At 36.1% G+C, this 24471-nt stretch overlaps 1 protein-coding gene across 1 annotated transcript in view; it reads left to right on the top strand.

The window, feature by feature from the left end:
- Akap6 (A-kinase anchoring protein 6) overlaps nt 1-24471 on the top strand; it is a 516193-nt gene that overhangs the window by 13786 nt on the left and 477936 nt on the right. The window contains exon 2 of the mRNA XM_048798442.1: nt 1788-1999. The gene's annotated coding sequence lies outside the window, so the exon portion shown is untranslated. The remainder of the gene's footprint in view (nt 1-1787; nt 2000-24471) is intronic.

Below are 24471 nucleotides of genomic sequence, written 5' to 3'. Positions count from 1 at the left end.
CATCTTCTCCAGAGGCTGATGTGTTCTTCATAGATACTGGTAGGGGCCAGTTTATAGCAGACAAGCTTAGGGAGTGGGAGTGAAAAGGGTCCACCAATCTTGGCTCTGGCCTTCTTATATCTCTGCAACCATGGCAGTTCAGCTTTGATCTGTATTATCATTAAAAGAAAAAGTTCTGCTACTAATAGAACCCCTGAAAACTACTCAGGGTAAATCTTTCATGTCTGTAGATGAAACTCCTGAGGCCCAGAGAGGTTTACTGATTGGCCCAAAGTCATACAGATGCTTTTGGAGGAACTAGCATCATGTGTGGGTTTACTGAATCCCAGGTCAGTGCTCTTTGCTCTGGAGTGGCTCCTCTTAATCTTCCTTGGTGTGTGTGGCATGTGATCTGAGATAAAAGCAGGGAGTCAGGCTCTGTCTTGCTGTTGAGAGCATAGGTGACTTGAGCAGGCAGCTCACTTATTTCTCTTGGTCTCCTAGTTCTTCATTAGGTGAGGCAAGATCAATCCTGGCTTCCCACGCAGAGCGTGGTTGCTCTAAGCAAGGCTGATGGTGCACCCTGCTAGGATCTTGGCACCTCTCAGGCATTTTATCAGCTCCTATTTACAGAGACACTGCCTGAATTTCTTCTGTACTCCACGCCCGCCTCCATGCTGTTGATCTACAGTTCTGTTTAAAATTTCAAGAATTATAGCATAATTGTTTCATTATATTTTGGGATTTTAGAATGTTGTTTTTCCTCAGAGTTGTGAATATAGAGTGGATATAGGTCAACTTGATTCTGTCTTTACCAGTGGCCTGCAAGTATTAAATATGCAAGAGATGGTCTGCTCTGTCCAAGTCTCCTTTCTCCAGTTGTTGCCATATGATGTTTATTTCTGCTCAGGATTGGAAAAAAGTGTTTGCTTTTCTTTTACCAACTGGAGAAATAATGCACTGTGTCTAAGTGAAATGTGGCTTTCACACAGTTCCAGCTTCTATGGGGGAGGGGTGTGAATAATCTATGTGGTAGGCTGTCTTATTGCCCCAAAGGGGGAAAAAAAAAAAAAACAGACTTCAATATTTGGAATGCCAATGACTTAGGACATTTCTAGCAGGTCTGTCCCTTGTTCAAACCAACAGATTTAGTTCCAGAAAGGATTCTTACATTTTGGCCATGAGTAGGAAGAGTTCTTTGTAGGTCAAGGGAATAGCCCCTAGAAATTGAGGGTGCTGTGGTGCCCCCCCACTCCTAGAATCCAAACCTCCTTGCACTGCTGTTCAGAGTTTAGGTTTAGATGAGTGCTGAGTAACTATACATAAGGATGTTCTGTAGGTTGGTGCCAGGGGGCAGACTTAGTTGGCCAATAGTTTGCCTGTGTTTTGAGAATTAAAGTCTGTTTACTTTAGAAGTAGAAATACTTGGTCAGCTATTTATATTTGGTTTTTAAGTATTTTTCTTCTCTCTGCTTTTTTCTTTTGGTCTTTGACAGAAGCAAAAAATCTTTTTAGTAATTGTTAAAAAGGTATCATAATGCTACTATTCAGAGAGGAAAAATTATCTTGTAATTTTTTGATCAAATTTTCTTATAGAGAATCATTATACATTTGAATTTTTATTTGCTGTGTACTAAATCTGTATTCCTCTCTCATCTTTTTTTCTAAATGTATAACAACAAAGGGGAGGTAATTTTAATTTTTTCCAAAGTGATTTTAGGGAAATCCCTATTAAACTTATGAATTTTAGTCCAATGAGGAATCCTCTTCCTTTGGTCTAAATTTTGCATATTGTCTGTTTCTTACAGGGCTTCCGTATTGTCTGAGGCTCCACTGGAAATGCAGCAAGGATTCCTAGCACATCCCAGTTGCCATAGCAACAGCAGTCTTTCCCATAATGAGCTGCATCATCTGAACTGATGTCACAGCATCATGCAGCAGGTCAAACAAGGCATCTCCTAGTATTGCATCCTACAGATGTGCCATAAACATCAAAAGAAGACAGTGGGAGCAGGAGATGGTGAGTGTTAAATGTCTGGACCTTAATTGCACGGCTGTTTTGTTGGCTAGTCGGTGTCTGCTAAGGCAGAGATTGGGGGATGTTTTCTGCTTAAAATGGACTGGGGAAAGAAGGGTTGTTTTGCCTAAATCTGTTTTTCAGGCTGCCGGGTTAAGACAAAGGCCTGTAAGAGTCATACAGGTATCAAAATATAAAGAATTATTCTTGCTCTATCTCTGTATGTTATTTTTAGTGTTCTTATAGAATTTTTTTATAAACATGATGATTTTCTATTGAAAAGCCATGGGTAAGCTCTAAAATGAGTAGTTTACAGTATTTAAACATTGTAAGGATATATATTTCTTTTTTTATGGTGCAGAGCTAATTGGTCCCCTGTTTGTTCTTGTGATTAATGAAATAGTTATTGATTTTTAGTATGGAATTCAGTATTTACCTCGGTTGGGTTTCAGTTTCTTCATGGTAAGGAACGAATGCTGAATAAGCATTTGATACCCTGATGTGAAAGAGAATTTCTTGCATATTCTGGAAAGAATTTATTAAAAGCATAAAGACTTAAACAAAATGGAATTAGTTAAGCCTTTTGATTTATGTGGTGGTTCTTCAATTCACGACCTCCATAGTTAGTTGAAAGACTGCCACAATATTTTTCTGTCTCTAGCTAGTCTCTAAAATAGCTGGAGTTCTTTTCAGGCTGACTTGTAACTGAGAAAGGAACAAGTCTTTTCTCTGCGGCAGTTGCAGTCAAGGGTAACCCTGAGGAGAGCCTCTGGAAGTGACAGTGGTGTTGCTATCTCTTGCTTAACTTTAACCAAAATCTGGTATGATGAATAAATATTAGAATCCTCAGTGATTGCAGGGTGTTTAGATCCTTGGACTCAGTCATAATCCTGACTCAATTCTGAAACTCTAGATAAATATGTTATGTATCTTTTTCATCTCAACTCTTAGCTCAGTCTTTAGGTATCTTCATCATCATCATCATATTTGCATCATTTTTTTCCCCTAAAAAATAGAGCCTAACACTGTCAGTAAGGAGTAATGTGTTGCCTTTTGTTTTGGGAAATGAAATGGATTTCCCTAGTGCAACTGATTGCTACTGGGGAGAGAAAGGAGGAGGCACATGTCAGTTCAATTGATCAATATGTCCACTTAGAATCAGGGAGTGGTCTTGTGATTCTGTGCTGCCGAGTTGACAGTATTTATTTGAAAAGTCTCACAGGAAAGAATGGCAACCCTTGAGTTTCTTTTCTTTTAGCCTATTTATTGAGCCTAAAACAAATATATCACAGGAAACAGGAAAAGCAATACCTCTAGCCAGCTTGGAGGTTGTTTTTTTTTTTTTTTTCTCAGAGTTGAGCATATTGGTCCCATTAGGCACTAGCCTGAGTGAAAGAGCTCAGATTTTAATTAGTTTGTTTATACCACATCACACACATGCTACTCTATTTTTTAAGCTTATATGGCTGACATGCAGCTATGTGAGATAGGAGAGGTCAGCTCAGCCTGGCTTTATCGCAAGCACTTAGGAGTATGAATTGATCATTGCTTGCCGTTTTATGTCGCATAATGTGAACAGAAAGCTCTGTCGGGACTGCTGGGTGTGAACACAGCTAAGTAGGCAGCTCTAAGGTGACAGGGAGGAGTGTTAGATGGTGATGGGGGAAGGGAAAGTATGTCTAGTGACTGGATTACAAGTCTGGAGAAAAATCACTCCTTGCCCATTAGAATTCTTCTAAAGTATTACTTCCAATGAAAAGCAATGAAGAAAGACTTGTTTGGTAACATGAATTGCTAGGAGTAAAAAATAACCAAAGGCAGAATTTTAATGAGTTTTCTATTTGTTTAATTCTTGTCTCTTTTGTCTAACAGTGCTCTCAGTTGCTTCATCATCGGTGATTTACACAATTACTGGAAGTCGCAGAGGCCAGATTTCTTTAGGGCAGTGTTAGAAAAAGTGAAGTCATGCTTTGAGGGTGGGTGTGGGCTGACGCAGTTATCTAGTGGAATATCCTCCCAGTTCAGACAAGCCCGTGATTCTCCTAACCCCAACAAGTATTCAAAATGCAGTTAATAGTTCTTCAACTTTATGCTTATGTGTTCTTTTGCTCTAGGAGAACAAAGCCCTGGTAATGAGAGCTGTCATCCAGGTCTTCTGTTTCTTCTTACAGCCTGTGCTGTTCTCTGATTAGCTGTGTGTCTTAATTACTGGCTAAGTCTATTTCAGTTGCTGTAGTTTTAATATATCCCCAAGGGGTAGATGCTGTGTGTGTGTGTGTGTACACGTGTGCACCCATTTGAGTAAGGGGAGAGATTTCTCTGGTTGCCTTTATTGGTGTCTCACTGAAATTTTCTAGAACTTAGAGAATTTTGTTTCATAGTAAAAACTGAAAAATCAAGACTGTATTTATTGTATAGATCATGTAAACCTTACAAGAAGCTAATTTTACACCATACTTACAGCTATGGTTTTCATACTGAATTACAAAGTTTCAAAGAAGTTAATTTTCAAAGAAGTTAATTCTTTGCTGATAGCTAGGCCATGGTAGAAATGATAAAATTAATAATCATATTAACCAACCACAGCTATCGTTTATTCAGTTATTATTATGTATCGGTTATGGGACTAAGCTTTGTATGTATCTTTTTTTAATATTTATTTTTTAGTTGTAGTTGGACACAATACCTTTATTTATTTATTTATTTTTATGTGGTGCTGTGGCTTGAACCCAGGGCTTCGCACATGCTAGGCAAGTGCTTTACTGCTGAGCCACAACCCCAGCCCTGTATGTATCTTATTTAGTCCTTATAATGACATTATGAGGTACAGAGTAATAATCTTACTTTATAGGATTAGGTTCTATTATTTACATTTTGCAGAAACTGATTCTTAGGTTATGAACTTGGCTAAAGTCACATAGTTAATAAGTGATTGGGTCAGGATTCCCAGTGTAATCTGGCTATGCATCCCACATGCTTACTCACAGTCATCCCAGTTTTATGACATCTTAACTGTACATACCATACAGATCTGTCATCAACACTGTATTATATATACCCCACCCTTCCTCATTCTAATTGGAAAATCAGATTTCACATGTAGAACAAAATCTCATTTACTACATGAAGATCTATTTTACTGTAAGGATGAGTGTGAATCTTGGTCAAATGTGAATATTTACTCTTATCCTAGAGATTTAAGTCATGCAGAATCAATGCACAGACCTTTTGCCATGACTCTTTCTTGACATATCTTTTTAGCAGGACCTGTATGTGGAAAAAGCTACATAAATGAGTGTGGGTGTGATGGAGTGTCACTAAAAAGCATGTCTTAGACCTGAGTCATTAATGATTCAAGTTTGTTGTTCCTGTTCTATCAGCTACGTATGTAGTGGCTCTGCTAACTTTAAGACATGTGCATTCTCTGGCAATACCAGGCAAGGAAGAGAAACAAACTTCTCTCACAGCATGGAAGATGTGAAGGTGTGATCTGAATCTATCTCTTAAGTAAAAAACATAAAAAGAGACTTCTTTTTTTTCTGAATGTGTTAGTGGCTGAAACCAAAAGCTGTCTTCTGACCAAGTACAAGAATGACAGTCTTGTGCAACATCCTGGAAGTCTTGTGTTTGAGGATAGATGATACAGTCATCTCTGCATCATCTTGCCCATCCCCAGCTATCCACGCCCAGTGTCATTACTGGGCTCTAAGGGCCGTTCTTTGTTTGAGTGTGGGGTTAATGCACATACTGACAGCACATTGATATTGATTCCAGAATGGTGAATACTTAGAAATATTCCACAGGGCTTATTAGCCTCTTGTAGGTTCTGGGAAGAAGTTAACCTCTATCCTAGCCTGTTCCAAGGAGGCTAAAGCTCATGCCTGCATGAGGTACAAGAATGAGACTGACAGAAAGCAAGAGAGCTTCCAGGCACAGTGACTATAGGAATTAGGTACCAATTAGGGAATAAAATAGTGGAATTTAGGGAAGTTGGTGATCCTGCTGCATATCTCTGAAGCCCTTCTATTTCCAATCCTAGAATCAGTGGAAGGCATTTTTTAAATTCTATGATTCAATTCAACAAATATGGAGTATTCTATGTCCAGGCATTGTTAAGGAACACAGCAATACATATGACATATACAAATCCTTTCCCCAACTACATTCTGGAGGGATGACAAAAATAAACAAATAAATTTGTATTAAAATATTTTCCTGTGTGATTCTGCAATGTATTTCTATTCACTTCTATTCCATGTGCTAGTAGATAAATCCATTATCTCCACAAATATGTAGAGGTGCATATACATATATGGTTCTATATGGTTTTTGCTGTGTTGAATAATAAATTTTATTCCTGCTTGAGTTGGATTAGAAGCTTACTAGGTGTAGATATGGCCAATATGGCAATTAGTGATTTTTTTTTGGTTTAAGCTATTTTGAGAAATATAATTGCAATCATTCAAAAAGTGTATGTCTGTCTCATTTGACAAAACTGACATGTAGTAAGATGAAATGCATGTTACAGACAATTAAGGAGAAATTTAGAAAATTTTAATGAAAGCCATTTCTCACCTTTAAAAGCTACTTTTCTAGAGAGCCCTCTAAATCAAGCATTCTAGCTAACATGCTAGTAAAAGTGTGTACCACACAAGGTCCACCTAACCTGTGCATTTATCCTAGCATACCTTATAAACATCACTTCAAATGGGAACCACTCTTTAAATAATCATTCTAACTAATGTACTATGACGTATTTGCATGACTTTTTAAGGTACATATTCATGCAGATAGAGTATGTTCAGCTTGGTATGCCCATGTAGGGAAAAAAAATCACTTGCAGATTGATTATTCCTCCTTCTTTGATGGCAATTGCAAATACCCAGCTCTGTAGACAGCTTGTGAGTGAGAAGGCTTTTCAAAGAAACATCACATTTTTATAGGACTTTGTCCATACTAACAGACTTTCAGGTATTTTGAATTAATAAGGCAGAAGATTTTTTCCTCTGTTAGTACATACCTGTTACTATCAGAATCCTTGAGTTGGTTTTAATACTTGGTGATGATAAAGGAGAGACTTGTTTCCCTTGTAAGCCACCAGCTATGTTTCTTTGCTCTTCAGCCATAAGGCATTTTCTAGACTCCTTCAGCCATCTTGCTATGTGCTTGTGCCACAAAGGGGACAAGGTAAAGTTTCTTGACTCTTCCAGCCCTCTTGCTATGTACTATGTACTTGAGCCATAAAGGAAACAAGGGAGAGAGTATGGAACTTTAGAACATGATCTCAAACTGGCTAATGCATAAACTGAACCAGACCTAGAGCTTGTTTTGTATGGGTCTAGGGCAGGCAGACTTCATGCATGTGCTACCTGTGCAGTTGCATAGGGCCCTACACCTACAAGAATTTATATGTGGTTTAATGCTTTGCTGTTACCATCTTTAAATTCTTAATAATTTTTGAATAAGAGGCTCTGCATTTTCATTTTACACAGGACTCTGTAAATTATGTGGCTTGTTCTATATGGTCCTTTTGCATCCCCTATTGCCTGAGTCCTGTATGTAATTTGAGTTTGAGGCTCCCTCAACTCCCAGATATGAAAATATTCAAACAGAAATTGTGGAGCTTAAAATATAAGGGACCATCATTGTTAAAACAACCCAGAGTAAAATACCACCTGCCTCCTTGCCCCTTGGTAATTCAGCAGTGTGCACAGTGATCCAATGACATTTCTTTTATAGCCAGAGGGGGGCATATTACGTTATACCTGAAGATATTTGGTTGATCAGGCTTATTTGTCACCACTATTGCTTTCAGGGGAGAAATCAAATCTTCTTTGCCAAGCAAGCTAATTAACCATGCATTGGTTCAATGTTTATATTAATTTTCTTGCCCTTTGTTTACTATTTGATTACTTTTATCATCACCTTCTTTGTTTAACTCTCATTTAAATTACACAGCATATTTATTCTGGGCATGTTTTTTTAGCACTGTCCTTCCCTCAACCCAATTCTCTCTCTCCAGGAGGCTGGGGACCCATAATTTGAGCTTATATTACTACAGAAGAGTTTGCTTTTTTTTTTAAAATTAAGAAGGGAATCACTTTCAATATTTATAATGAATCTTTCTCCAGCAAGGCAGTTTCAGTTATGCTAATGTTCTAAATTCCAGATCCACCATTTATAATTATGAGATGCCAATGACTGGCTCCTGGGCCCTGTGGTAAGTGAAGCATTCTTACCCATCATATCACAGTGAGAAGTGGCTGCCTTACTCTATTAGTCTAGAGATTTGCAGAGAGTTGTTAGAGAATTAATATGAAGGATGGTTTTTGTTGTACAGGAAAGGGGTAAAAGGTAACCTTTTCTTCTTCTTTTGACTATGTCAATAAGCAGGAATCTGACAAATCCATAAGGGGTACTTGTCACTGCTTGGAAGCCTAAGTCTGGAGTTTTTTGCAGGGAATAAGCCCCAAGAACACTTACTCTTTGTCCCTTAACAATTCTGATGCTCACCACATTCGCCATTGTACCATAAAACCAGCTATTTCAGATAATTTCACCAGTAGTTAACAATCAACAAAAGCATCAAATCTCTACCCTGTGCAAGATCATATGCTAAGGAGAAAAACAAAACACTTTATAAATAAGGACGACCCTAGGGACACACTTGTACATTACTTGGAGAGCTTGTCACAGATTTAACACTATGTTATCTGTGTTCTGCTTGTTAATGATCCTGATTAATTCTTCTATGGTTCTGGATATACCCTGAGATGGAGCTTAAGGCATATCTGTGGTTGCCTATAACTTTCTGTTCTCTTCAACTTTTTAATTTCAATGTGTTTCTAATAACTCATTATCTTTGCTGGCCCACTCTCAGCTTTCCCAATCCTTAGTGCTTGTAGTTTGTTTCTACTCTATATTGTCACTGTCACCTTTTGGAACAGTTCTGATCCCACCATAGTTCTTCCTGCAAGAATCACACCTCCTAAGGCTCTCCTCTCTGTGTTACTCTTAATTCTCATTACATTACCATAAAAATAGCCAATCTAAAGCCAAATGACATTGCATCTCCTCTGATATGCTCCGTGTGAAGTAATTCACTTGCATTTAGTTTTTAATGGTTAATTCAAATGTTGCCCTGTATTCAATCTGGTTTTCACGTTTGTGTGAATTAAAGGGGAATGACCCTTTAAAACTCACATTAGTTAGCCTTGTAGGTAGTCTATATGGGTAGCAACTGGAAATGACTGAAGTAGCAGGGCCACATGTGGTAGAAAATGTGATCCAAAATTGAAAACAGGTGTGCAAGTGTAGTTTAAGAAAAAAAAATCTCTTGGTGCTATCGTTAAATTTCACTTTTAATTAAAAATAAGTAAAAATAAGGGGGGCGGTAATGGAGAAGGTAAGCAGCACAGCAAGAAGCCAGAGCAAAGCACATTTCTTCAGCATTGGCAGGGAGTGACATGCAGCTTCTTGAATACTATAGGGAAACACATGCCTCAGAGTGGCAGCTGATTGAATAAAGAGACAAATCTAAAAACAGAGGTAAAAATAAAAATGATCACAAAAACAGATGTCATTGCTCTGAGGATTAATAAAGAATCAGATTGGTGAATTAAGACACTAATTTAAAAATAAATAATTAACAATAAGATTTTTAAACATTTGACGTTTGACTAGTTAAACTGAAAAGGAATAGATTGAGAGGCAGAGGACCAAGGAAAACATGATATAATCAGCTTATGAAGAGACATATCTCACCAGTTATTTTTTGCTTTGGGAGTTTTCTCTTTTGTTCTTTGTTCTGGTTAATATTATTTGGTTTATTTGTCATGAAAGTGAATGAATCCATGTTTCATTTTACTTTTTGGAATTATTTTTTTAAAATATCATGGATATTTTAAAAAATATCATGGAAATTATGATCTCTGGCACAATGTTTTTCTCTGGTTCTTAGATCTTAATACCATCCTTGTCTAAATATTGTATATGCTGAAATACGCAAACAAGAAGTAAGTTGAGTGCTGTCAACAAACTTGATGAGAAAACAAATGTGTTCCTTTTCAAAAATAAAAGAGAACCTCAACTGGAGATGAACATGCCACATTACCAAACCTAAAGTGATTTTTTTTTTCAATAGTTTGTACCGAATGAGTCTATTTTGAGTTTTGGAATACTAAAACCTAACAATTTACACATATGTATATAGACTGCTATTCTGTGGGCAGGAGATTTAGAGGTAGGGAAGGTAGGCAGGGAATGGGTAGTGCCTTGTGAGCAATAGTCATGTTTCCCTTCTTGAATATTTTTTATCTATAAGCTGGATGAAAACAGCCTAGTAGGATTTTGAAGCTAGGTATATCTACCTCTGCTTCTTAGTTATTTAATTATTAAATCTGTGATCTTAAGTTCTTGGAGTCTTATTTTTCCCAAACATATAATAGGGAGAGTATCCATTTTATAGGATGAAATGAAGTTATTGGCTCAAAGAGGGCATTTGATGAATGAAAATTGTTATTATTTTCCCTACTCACAAGTAGTGTGATAAAATTATTACTTCTCCAAGAAAAAATGCAATTTTCCAACCCAATCCTGAAAGCAAGCAAATAATTTTTAGAGCATTTGTTAGCAGAGAGAAAAGTGCTTTAGTATTTTAAATGTATAAAGTATAAATTTAATTGTATGAAGTATAAATTTAGAAGTATAAATTTAAAAATATAAATGCTTATACTGTGCCAGCACATATATTATCTTATTTAATTTTCTTTCCCTGCTTAATGTTTCTCCATCACATTTATCACCATTTATTTATCACACATTTTACCTATTTATTATTTGTTTTCTTCATCCTAGTATAATTAATGTAAGTTGCACAAGGGCAGAATTTTTTGTATGTTTCATTCATTGATATTTTCTTAGCTCCTAGAATAGTGCCTTGCATATGATATGTTATGAGAATAAATGAATTCACTTAACCCTAGAAAGAAGTAATATGATTGTATTCAGTATATAGGAAATTAATTCTCTTTTGCAGTGGTCCTTTTCAAGGTGCTAAACACCCATGAGTGATTCTTGCTATTTCAAATAGTATGTCAAGAGGCCCTTGTGGCTGATGGTAAGGGCATTATGTTCCATCTGATTATTCTGAATTCTTTCACTGAGAGCAAGAATATTGTCTGGGTAGTACTGATGTTGTCTGCAGAGTTTCTGTGAGGGAGTTAGGTTTTGCAGGTCATTTGAAAGATATATTGATTCTTCTATTGGTGGTTGTCTGTTTCTCACATTAATGAATTTGAATCTCCTTTAGGAATAAAGTTATTTATTTTTTTAATCTTTAAATTCTTAGCCATAAGTCTTAGGTCAATAGATTGGTAGATTTTCAAAGAAACTTCATTTAAAGCACCCAATAGGGAGAAGTTATGGTAAACCATTGTAGTCAGCCCTTCCCTATTACTATTAAAAATGCTCTAATGAGAAATAAAGCAAATCAGAGGAACACAATGAAACAGTTGTTCAGCCAGAACATGAAGCCTCATATATGAAGGGAATAATTAATATAACTGATTTTTGCTATTTATTTTAAATTACCAGCAAACTCTTTTAGCAGTGGATATGTCTACAGCTGAATTTTGTACCAAAGGCATTCTAAAATGTCATGCTTGTGAACTGAGTATTTCTTTCTCAGGAAGAGGTGTGAGATTTTTTTTCTTGAAATTCAAACCATTTTGACAACATGCTATTTTTAAGTTGCCTTCCTTTTTAAGAAGACAAACAATATCCAAAATCAATTAGAAAAACATCCTAGGATAAGGCAGTATTTTGGTTATATTTTAGTAGACTGAATAAGAAAATATAATGCTATTAAACTGTAAAACACACTGTTATGATCTTAAAATGTGTTCAATACATTTACTTTTATCAACCTCATCATGCTACATGATAAAAATTAAGCCTCATGAGAATTTTCTTATATTTGCAGTACATGGCATGGCCAGTTGCAGGACACAAGGATATTTTATACCTCATTTACAAGGTTCTCCAAATCATTCACTTATTTGGCCTTGTGATTTTCAAAAAAGATTTTCCAAAGAATATTTTAAACCTGCTTAGTGCCTTCGTGTAGATGAAAACATTTTAATTTATTGTCCTGTTCTATTTAGGCCACTACAAAAACCACTAAAAATTGGGTAGTTTATAAACCACAGAAATTTACTTCTCAGTTTTGGAGGATAGAAAGTCCAAGATCAATGTGCTACAGATTTAGTGTCTGTTAAGTGTCTACATTTTGAATGACAGGTCAAACCTTTTAACTGTCTTTGCATGGTGGAAGGGATAGGGAGGGATCTCTCTTGGTCCTCCCTTATATGGGCACTTATTCCATTCATGAGGGTTATGCCCCTATGTTCTGATAACCTCCCAAGGACCCCTCCTAGTACCATCATTGTAGAGATTAGGATTTCAACATGAATTTTGGGAACAAAAACTTAGAAAATAGGGTTTCTATACCATTTTTATTTTATACTTGTGTTTCATTAGCTTGAATTTCATAGAGTTCTTGGTGGTCAATCTAAAATCAACACATACGGTTCACTTAAACTTTCAAGTTACTGTCTTTCACAACACTTTTTTTTTCTAGTTTCCTTGTCTTGCAAATTCATGCATTTTTATTTTTTCTTCCTTTTTTTTTTTTTTTTTAAAGCTACAATATGTACTCTTCAGTTAGTGCACTGGGTGAAATATTTGAGTCTCTTCTGTTGGATGTGGAATCTCTTTAGAAATTTACTCCATTGCTCTAGACATCCACAGAAAATATGGTTGAATGCACTTTAATTAGGTTGAACCTTATGGAATTTATATTTTTGTGGTCAAAGATGGTCAGATATCAGCAGTTTCATGTCACTTAATCAAATAATTTGTTTATTGTCATACCAGTGTTAGTCTTTACAATTTTTATAGCTCATTGATGAAAGTCCTTCTCTAAATAGCAAGTAAAGTACTGCAGAATATTCAAGGGCATTGGTTAAAAAAAAACAAACAAACAGATATAGGATTGAATTCTGCTTTGTTGCTACCAACATGTGACCCTGGGCAAGTTGTTTACTTTGCTGAGTTTAGCGTCCTCATTTGTAAAATGGATTTGATAATGCTTTCCTTGTAAGCTTACTGAGAATGGCCATGGCTCCCAGAATGGTGCCCAACATGTGCTTGAAACTCAATAAATAATCATGATGCTGTTACTAGCATAGTGCTCTTCAATCATCAATATTTAAATGTTTAGCTATTAAAACAAGTAATTGTACCTTTATAGATTAGAAGAAAATAGTTATGAGAAGGGGCAGATTCCTGAGGTGTCCTTCCAGTAATGTGACTTGGGGTTATAGCTACTAGAGCTGATATGATTTCAACAAGGTTTCCAAAGGACAATTTTGGGGAGAATAAGAAGATTGTCTTTCATGTCATCCTCAAGTAACTATTTCTGGAACTATAATTCCCGTAATTTGTCTGGCATCTGCAAATTTACTTCAACTCTTCCTCTTTTTATTTTTCATTTTTTTGAGAGAAACAATAACAAACATCTATTAAGAAAACCACAAACAGTTGAGTTTTTAATGTGATGATAACACATAGACTTTACATTTTTTTTCTGTAAAATTCTTTGAACTAAAATTAATTTTTGAAGTTAAATGTTCACAAGTGTTCTATATGTTTAATGCTGACCACTAATCAAATTTAGTGTTTTATTTAGTCTAAAATTACTTTCATGGGATTATCAGTCTAGTCCCAGATAGGAAGAGACAAATCTTTTACTTTCTTCCTTTTCTCTAGCTGCTCTATATTTTTTGATGGCTATCCCTATAGAGAAGAAAAGTGTTGATAACTTTTAAATTTGGATTTCTAGGTTCCTATTATTTTTCCTGAGATTCAAACTTACATGCTTCTGCTTTCTTATGTTTCCTCCTGAATCTTCCAGACACCTTACTCTGCACAACTCAAATAATATCATCCTCTTCTCCATTCTAAACCTGTTCCTTTCTGAACTCCCTATCTGGAATGAAGCATTGTCTTCAATCCTATCCTTCAAGGTAGAGACAGGAAGTCATCTTCAGCCCTCTCAAGATATGTTGAATTGCCAAGTTTTGTCTTGTTTCTAAGTCTTTGGGATTTGGTGAAAATGAATTTAGGATTAGTCCATATAATTTTTTATTGTGTGACAGGTTAGGTCATGTTCCTCCACCTCCTGACTTCCCTTTTTCTAAACCATAGACCTGATATGAGCAGACAGTTCTCTCATGGAAATCCCCAGTATCTTTTCAGCTGATCTCTAAACCTTTTCCACCTTAAAGTCTGTGTCCAGGACAACCTCAGCAGCCAGTGTGGCTGGTGCACTGTGGTGAAGAAGGGGAGAAAATACAAAGTTAGTGTACTGAATGGGGACTCTACTAAATAAGACCTGTTGTTCAACACAGAAAGTTTGTTATTATTTAAATTTTTAATTAAAAGCTAATCTGATCAGAGAGTTCCCAACACTGATATGTTAAGTTACTACATCCTGACTTCAGGGATTACTTACTCTTGACTTTAGCACCATAATGTGTTTCTTTTTTATGGGCATGATTCTCATTTGTCTTCTGAATTAATTCTGTAGACAAGAGCCATTTTTAACTCTGAAGCCCACAATGCTGGCATTACTATTCGCAACAATGTTTAAACAGCAACATTTTTTTCCCTCAGAGATTCAGAGGACTGATTCTCACAGGAAGACAGGTGGGATATTGGTGAGCTTAGGCTTGTAGTTAGTTAGATCTTACGAGTTCAAACCTTAGTCCCGTCACCTACTAGTTCTGTATGTAGGAAATATTGCCTAACCTTTCTGGGCCCTGCTTATCTTTATAGTACCTACCTTGTCAACTATTGTGAGGCTTAGAAATAATGTGTGTGAAGCACTTAGTACAATTCCTGGGATACAGGAAATGCTCAGGTGTGGTCAGTGGAAACTGGGTTACTTATGATAGTGGTCTATCTCTTTACCTGGCTCTCATTTTAGGAGAATTTTTATTCTACTTTCAGACCTTTGGTACATAAGTGGTCAAATAAATCTTGTGCTAGCATCTAGTCCAGTTCTCCTGCTTTTCCCTAAATTGTACAGGAACAATCATATCACATATGTTTCCTGGCTACCATGAGCTGAATAACTTTCCCCCCACCACACCCTTTCAACATGATGTTTCTACTTTGGAGCCTGCTGGCCATGAACGGAATCCTCTGAAACGATGAGCCAAAATCTTTCTTCCTCTAAGTTATTCTTGCCAGGTATTTTGGTCACAGCAATGAAAAGTTGACTAATATCCATAACAGCAATGATGTCTTTTTCCTTTTATTGAGTGCTCCTGTGTCTTAGGCTCTATGTTGAGAGTGCTTCATACATGCTAACTCAAATCGACAACAAACTTATTAAAAGGTAGTTGAAGGAACAGACTAGCCAGAACTTGGATTTTGCATGCCATTCTTCAATAAAAGAATCAAGGCTTTGAGTGCAAAGTGGTTTATTCTAGGGTCAGGGCAGGGAGAAGTTCAAGGCAAGCAAGAGCGTCATACAATTTGAGAAAGTAAGGGAGTGTTTAAAAATAAAAAGAATAGGCACTTCAGTGGGGGACAAGAGCAAAGCTGAAAATGTTTCAACCGCCCAAATCTAATAAATAATGTAGCATTGAGTTATAACTTAAAGTATAAAATAAATAGTGCATGAGTACATACTATTAAAAATAAGTGATTGAATAAATAAATAAATAGGGTAGAAGAGACAAATCTTGGTGCATTTTTTTTTTTTAACCAGGGATTGAACCCAAAGGTGCTTAACCAATGAACCACATCCCACCCTTTTTTATATTTTATTTAGAAACAGGGTCTCTCTGAGTTGCTTAGGGTCTTGCTAAGTTGCTGAGGCTGGCTTTGAACTCTGGATCCTCCTGCCTTAGTTTCTTGAACTGCTGGGATTACATAGGTGTGCACCACTGCACTGGCTGAGACAAATCTTTACCAAAGAATTCCAAATTATGTACGTAAATACTCCCATCTTTAGGAGGAAAAGCTTACCTCCCCCTGAGGGTAGACTAGACTTAATGACTTGCTTTCAAAGAACAGAGTATGGAAAGGAATAAATAATAACTTCACAATGGAGAAGCATGGCAAACATGACCTTAAGCAAGTGGTGAAGATTAATATCACCGATGATGGTAGTAAATATCCTATACCCCTTATATAATGTGATGAGATAGGTGCTTCATACTGATGATATTCTTCCTCCAAATCTATAACCACATTCTAATTATGAGAAAAATAGCAGGCAAATTCAGCTGAAGGATGTTCTTCTACCTGATACCTAGCTTATATTCCTCAAATCTTCATGGTCATGAAAAATAAGAAAAGCCTAAGAAGCTATTGTTGAGGAGACTAAGGAGAGAGTTTAACTAAATCCATTTTAAAATGTTTTACTATATATTTTCATGGGGTCCTCCCATGATAATGTTGGGTCTTGGGACAGAAAGAAAGCATTAATGGAAAAACTGGTAATTCAAATAAAGTATGGATTAAGTTAATGTAATGTGCCAAGATCAGTTTTATGGTTTTTACACACATACTTTGGTAACATGATGTTTTACCAATAGATGAAACATAGTGAAGAGTATTATGGAAATTTTCTGTACTATCTCTGCAACTTTTTTGGAAATTTAAAATTATTTCAAAACAAAAAGTTTATTAAATGAATGAATGAACACAAGTACATACAGACACACACATTAGTAGTTTTAAGTTTAAAAAGCAATATAAGCTTATATTAAAAAAGCAGAATACCATAGAAAATTTAAAATTCCCTTCTTCCCTGAGTGGGAACTCCCAAGTCCACACCATTCCAATCTCACAGGTAAATAGTTCAATAATTTGGCATGAATCTTCCCAGATAACTTCTATGTTCTATAGGTACATGCTTTAAAAGTATATAATCTTTCTTTTTATTCCGTTCTGTGACTTATATTTTTGTCAACTGAGCACTAAATCATAAACTTGGTTTTGAGATAGATTGCAGTGATTTTCCAGGCGATTATTATTTTTTTTTCAGTGCTGGGAACTGAACCCCGGGCCTCATGCATACTAGGCAAGCACTGTATCACTGAGCCACATCCTCAGTTCTCCAGGTGATTTTCAAAAAATATTTGTGAGAGAGTATTACTTCCCCAAAGGTATTAAACAAGTCTATACTTTAAGCCTTTTGACTGTACTCTTTATAGATATTAAACATTTTTTCCTTTCTTTCTTCTTCTAGTCTAAAAAAATCTTCTAGGCATTTCTGAATTTTTGTTACATTATGAAAACGTGATCTAAAAATATTACATGGTAATTATGGATTTTAAAAAATGAAGACTAAAACTTATTTTTCATTTAGAAAAATATAAGTAGGAAAGAAGTCAATTGTTGACCATATTTAAACTTTGTAGATGGATGCTAGCTGAAGTTGTTAGTGATAGAAATTGAATATATGTATGGATGTACACACCCATTGCAAACACACAATTTTTAAAGGCATTACTTTACTGCTGGCTCAGTAATGATGAGAACTGGAAACTCTGATTATCTGAACTCAGAGCCAAAGAAATAACTAATTTGAATAATTATATGTTTAAAAAAATTCACCTTTCTTCACAACACTGAGACAGCTGGAATTTGAGTGTAGGTCTACCCACCCTGAGTGGGTAGCCTTGCTGTAGAAGCTATAAAGTTACACAGCTGTGAACATTGGATACTGTGTAGTCTTGAAAGACTGTATGTGTTTGTGCGTCTCTGTGTGTGGAGAGGGATGTCAGCATGCTCCTCAGACCTTTTTTCCTATCATAGCCAGTTCTCTCCCATTCTCTGCCTGGATTGTAATAATTTTTCATTGGTCAGCCTTGCTGTGTCATTTCCAGCTTTCTATTTTTCAACCAATGGCTGGCAATTCCTTGTGGAGAAAAGTGAAGCTAAGTGACAAAAATCCTTTCTATATCCTACCTCCCTGGTACAAATTGACAAACTGGGGATCTCTCTTAGACTCCTTTTTCTGGATTTTATGGAAAGAGGCTGATTGGAGTTAGAAAGAAATGTGCCTGGTCCCTGCTTTGCCCTATGGCTATGTGACCTTGGGCAATTTACTTTAAACTTGCTATTTTTAATTCCTTACTCTGTGAAATGGAGGATGATTATAATTAGATACTTTTTAGTATTAAAAGATAATGCAGGTGAAGTCTGTGTAGCATGGTTTCTGGCCTAATAAATACCTGATGTAGGAAGTGGCAATAGTAACTTCTCTCTGCTCAAAGCCAATGCATCTTCCAGGGTTTATCTAGATCTTAAACTTTTCTTATTACTTTGGCTCCTTTCTCTATCTATTACTATACTCAAATATCTTCTAGGTTAGAAACAATAGAACCAAAACCTCTCCCTTGATTCTGCCTTTCTTCCTTATTGTTACTCCATGCATCTTTTCTCGTAGCCAACTTCTTTTTGGCAGAGTGGGATATTCTGCATCACTCTGGGCAGCCCCTTGACAAAAACAACCTGGAATCCAGGCTTGGCTCACAACTGTAATCCCAGTGATACAGGAGGCTGAGGGAGGAGGATCCAATTTGATGACAGCCTCAGTAACTTAGCAAGAGCCCTGTCTCAACAACAAAACCCCTAGATTCTGTGCTGTCACCAAACTTGCCAGTAAGATACCCCTGAAGTGGACATGTGCTTTAATTACCTAGCATCCTTACCCTCCTAGTGACAGAGTATCATCTCAGGGAGCTGCCATTCTCCATGAATCTTGATGTAACTTCAGTTCAGGAGCCCAGCTTTCTCCCAGCCCAGAAGTAGACACAAGACCCCAAGTCAGGTCAAGCCAGCATACTGCGGGAATGACAAATGGTGAGTTTTTCCTTCTTGCTACTCAAATCTCCCTGAACAGTCTCTGCTTTCCTGTCTTTTTCATAGACTAATTCTTCAGTTTTTCCCCTTGGAATCTGTGATCTACCTCATATTCCTTCAAAACATTTCTTTTTGCTTACGTCACAGAGTTGGCTCTATGGCTTACAGTAAAAGAACTCTGATACAAGTCTTTAATTGATACATTTAAAAAAATATTTATTTTTTAGTTGTAGTTGGTTGGACACAATACCTTTATTTATTTTTATGTAGTGTTGAGGATCGAACCCAGGGCCTTGTATGTGCTAGGCGAGTGCTCTCGCTGAGCCACAACCCCAGCCTTTTAATTGGTAAATTAAAGGGAAATATTTTAGTCCTTTTATGTTTCCTAACACTTCTGATCACTTGTCCTTGCAACTTTCTGTTCTTATAAATCCTGCAGTGATGCACTGTCCTGGTTCTTCTATTACATTTCTACCTGATAATTCTTAGTCCCACCCTGCCCCAAAACCCACTCCTTTAAAATGTTTCCCAGGCTTCCTCCCTTGGTTTTGTTCTTATACTAACCCAGGGGTTCTTAAATGTGCCACAGACCCTTTGGCATGAGAGGGAGACCCATTGATTACTTCTCTGGATAATGTTTCGAATGCATTGAATAAAATGCACAGAAATGTAAAGGAAAGTAATTATATTAAAATGCAATTGTCAAGGGCTGGGGCTGTAGCTCAGTGGCGGAGCATTTTCCTAGCATATCTGAGGCACTGGGTTAGATCCTAAGCACCACATGGAAATAAGCAAATAAAATACAGGCCTGCTGTCCATATACAACTACAAAAAAAATTAAAAAATGCAATTGTCAAAATATCTCTAAATATTATGATACAGTAATATGAGGGTTTTTAAATTAGCCCACGAAATAATAATATCTAATGGTGGGTCTAATCACCACCATAATTTTGAAGCAGTAATTTCAAGATATCTTTAATAACTGAAGCGGATTTAAAAATGTCTGAGGTTTCTATTGGTGATTATAGGTATTGTGATTTAATCACAGATACTGTTAATACTTCTGGTACTTATTGCCTTTATTTATAATTGAAGGTAATTGAGGGAAATTTCACTTAGTGAAAACAAGTTGTAATTTTCTTTTATTTAAGTTCTCATACTCTCTGAATTCTATCTGCAGAACTCTTAGAAGTCCAAGGACTCAGTTGAAGAATCCCTGATTCTCATCTATGCCTATGCTTACTGTTACTATCCAAATCCTGAAGACTCAAGATTTATTTTCAACAAGGATTTCTATGTTCAGAGATCTTCTGCTGTATGACTATTGGCAGCTCCTCATCAACATGTCTATACCTGAATTTACTTTTACACCTTTCCTTCTTCCCAAGGGTTTCTCATCTCTCTCCTGTTCTGTGATTAAGCTCCAGTATTGTTTTCTTCCATTCATCCTCCACACTGCTGCCAGAAGGATCATCTAAAAAGCTGGCATGTTCCAAATTTGAGCATATAATTTCCTTAGATAAGATCTTTCAATGACTCCTCCTTGCCAACAGGTTGAAATTGAAAGTTCTTTTCAAGTTATCAAAAGCCCTCCATAGGAGATGCCATGACTTCTATCTCTTACCATATTCCTCTCTCCATCCTCTGTTCTGTCTCTGTCTTTTGCTGGCACAACTTGCTTTAACCTTATACACATATTTGGAACTTCCTGAATGTCCCTTGATTTTTTTATGCCCAGAAACTCTTTACACAGTCTGTTGTATGCCTAACCTTGCCCACCTGCCAATTCTTACTCATCTATCAAGACTAGGCCCACGTGCCTTATCCTAGGAAAGCGTCTATGATAACTCACATGTGTCTCACATACAGTTGATAACTCCTCCCTTCTTTTTATGCTTGAACCTAACATATGCCTCTAGTGAAGTTCATATTACACTGAATTACCACTATGTATTTATATATTTCTCTTTTCTACTAAGGTATAATTCTCTTGATGAAAAGGACTCTATTTTATTCTCAAAATATATTTCTAGCTCCTAGCAGAATAGAGGTTCTTGCCATATAGCCCTTGTTCCCAAGAAATATTTGTTGACATATTTATTGTTTCTTAAGAAATAACTATTATGTGACTCACACAGAGAGCAAATTTATTTGAGAGGATGAGAGCAAATTAATGAATATCTTCCATTATAAATTTAGGACAAAATCTTAGTCTCACTGTGTAACATAATTGGACTTCTCTGGTGGAGAAACTGGGTCAAGTAACTGTTGTAGTGCAGAAAAGATGAAATCGTAGATTTTTTTTGAAATTTAAAACTGTTAAGTTTCTGTATGTAAAATCCCAGTGAACCATATCTGTTTTAAGATATTGTTTTAGCTAGATGTATTATTATTATGTGTGTTATTGTTCTTTTCTCACATATCTATAAATGTTTATCTGAGTTGAGGTTAGATTTACTGTAAGTGGAAACTCTTAGAGAAAAACCCCAAAACTCAGAAATATTTGTGGATCTTTACTGCGGACTGATGTTTAAGAATTTAGAGGTAGAATTACTGCATGGGAAACTGTCTTATAACATCCAATTAAATTATGACTGCTACTAGCCCATATAACACTTTTATGGGAAATAGAAAAAGACATCCCTTACTCAAAACACTTTACTTCATCTGTAGGAAATTGTCATAACAGAATAGTTTTATTAGAATAGGGTGCCTTCCTGTCATTGTTTGAAAAACCACACTAATAAATATGAAGATATATGGTACCTTTGATGTAAAGGACACCTCCTTTGAAGTAATGACTTTGTATAATGCATAGCCTGCATTGTGGCATATATGGCAGCCTTAGCCATGGAATTCTATTTAGTATTCTCTCCTTGTGTGTGGTTTTGCTCCCAGTTACTTATTATTCAAATGATGGTGAAGATGAAAAACAAAAAAATATTGCACTTTACTGATAGGGAGAAGAAGCTAACTCACAGCATATCCAAGTAACCCTGGAGCCACATCTAGACCATTGTCTCCTACAGAAATGAAGTGGCATCAAAGAGCACTATGTCTAGGCTTTTGCTTATCTGGTTTGAAAACTATAGCCTCAAGGAATCTGAAACACCAAGTGCATTAGTTATGGTACCACAAAAGGAACATCTTTAGCTCTCTGCTTCTTCTTCTAAATCTCTGGGACAGATTTCCAAGTACAAATTTTAGGACCACAGTAAAGCATCAAAAATTGTGGCCAAAATATGATCTTTGCTACTTTTTAAATTTTCTTGGTCCAGAAATTGAAATTCCTTTTCTTGTGCAAATCCTGGACTTGATGCTCAATATAGGATGCCAGAAAACTCTTTGTTCTCTGGTTAAAAATGAACCATTGCTTGTTTTCTCATAAACAACAAAATTTTTGACCTAAAAGAATTTGGATATTCTTTGTTTCCTTTTTTTCCTTCTGTGTTTAGTTTCTGAACTATGTGTTGAGGGGTTGGGGGGTGGTATGTATTGAGCCAGAGCAATTTATTCCAAGTATGTACTGGTTTTTAACCTCTCAAGAGGATTGTCATTACAGGAGATTCCAGTAAAATTGGGAGGTTAGATTGAACATTCTGAGTAGAGGTTCTGTTGGGGTTAGTGGAAAGAAAACTATGAGATGTGAGATAGTTAAAAAGATGTGGGACAGCATGAGAAGTTCATTAAGGATCAATTATCACATAAGGCTATATTTTTTGCGGTGACCAGTGATAGTAAAGATTTGCATGAATCACCCTGGGACTGATTGGCCTTGAGCTCCGGTATTATATTATATTTTGAGGTCCCAGGTGCAGAAGTTTAGAGAAATAGCAGCTGGCAGGCTGAACCCAAAGCTAGGGCTGGCTCAGGAACTGGCCTTAGATGGATGCAGGCTTCCTTCCATAACAATAACTCAGCTGGCACTCATTGGATTCTAAGGCTTGGTTGGGAATTAAAGGATCCTTGCTTCCGTATAGCGGCAACAAAACAAAACACATACCTAATATAAAATGAAGTAGGATAAACTGAGTGCTAAGATGGAGTGTTGTCTGAACAGACAAAATCTTGAAGGAGTGCAGTATAAAAAGCAATTCGCCTCAGGGGCTGAGGTTGTGGCTCAGTGGTAGAGCAATTGCCTCACATGTGTGAGGCACTGGGTTTGGTCCTCAGCATTACATATACATAAATGAATAAAATAAAGATCCATCAACATCTAAAAAATATTTTTAAAAAAAGAGCAATTCGCCTCACTGAGAAGAGCCTCTTCCCAAGAAGTTAGTCTTTAGAAGGAACATTTTTCTGCTTTTCCCGATTTTGCAAGGAAACATCCTCATTTTAGAAAAAAAAAATAAAATATGCATAAGAAGCAGGAAAAAAAGGTATACTTTAAGATTTTTTTTTTATTTTGAAATAATTTTTGAATTTACAAAGGAGTTTCAAAGGTAAGAATTGTCCCATGTATATTTTCACCTGGCTTCCTTTAATGTTAAAATCTGACATAACAATGGTATATTTTTCAAAGCTAAGAAATTAACATTGGTACATTACTATTAACTAAACTATAGACCTTTTCAGATTTTCTAAGGTCCTCCATTAATGCCCCCTTTCTGTTCCAATATGCAATCTAGGATTCTACATTGCATTTAGTTGTCATATGCATTAGTCTCCTCCTGTTTATGACTATTTCTTTGTTTTTCCTGGTGTTCTATGACCTTGATACTTTTGAAGTTTAGAAGTCAGATATTTTTCAAAATGTTTCTAAATTTGAGTGCACTGTTTCCTTCTCATAGTCTGAGGTTACAGAGTTTGGGGTGAATACCACAGCAGTGATGTGCCTTTCTTATCACATCATATCAGAAGGCTCAAAACATCCACACAAATAATTACTGGTTATTTTAACCTTAATCACATGCTCAAGTGGTGTTTGCTAATAAGGTTACTATTTTTACTATTTTTCCTCTTCCATGCTATATTCTTTAGAAGCAAGTTCAGCCATACTTAATGGGAGAGAAATTGAGTACCATCTCTTAGAAGGAGGTCTGTCAGACTCTTTGGGCATATATTAAAAGTACCACAGTTATTGGTAAATCTGGAGGTGGGGAAAAATAAATAAATAAATAAATATTTAAATTTTATACCAGTAAATTTAATGATATAGATGAAATTTCCAGAAAGTTGCAAAGTACCAAAGTTTATTCAACATTAACTTGATAATAGAGTGTATCCCTATGCTATTTTAAGTGGGAGATATTTTGAGGCTATGCATATATCTTCTTTTTTAAAAAATGTATCCACTGATTACAGCATTAATCAGTAGATTTTGCCTATAGCAGTTACTACTGTGGTGTTATAATGATGATTTTTAATTTTCCTCATTCTTCTACATTTATTAATTTGATTTTTTTTCCCTGTAATGATTATCTGCTACTTTTCCTGCTTTATTTACTTATCCAATCATTTATTTATACAGTTTAGACTCACGGTTATTTTTTACTATCATTCAATACCATATTTATTTATTACAT

Source organism: Marmota marmota, unplaced genomic scaffold (genome assembly GCF_001458135.2).
Source record: "Marmota marmota marmota unplaced genomic scaffold, marMar, whole genome shotgun sequence".
Classification (NCBI taxonomy): Eukaryota; Metazoa; Chordata; class Mammalia; order Rodentia; family Sciuridae; genus Marmota; species Marmota marmota.
The sequence above is the reverse complement of the archived record's forward strand: the minus strand, read 5'-3'. Positions and strand labels throughout refer to the sequence as shown.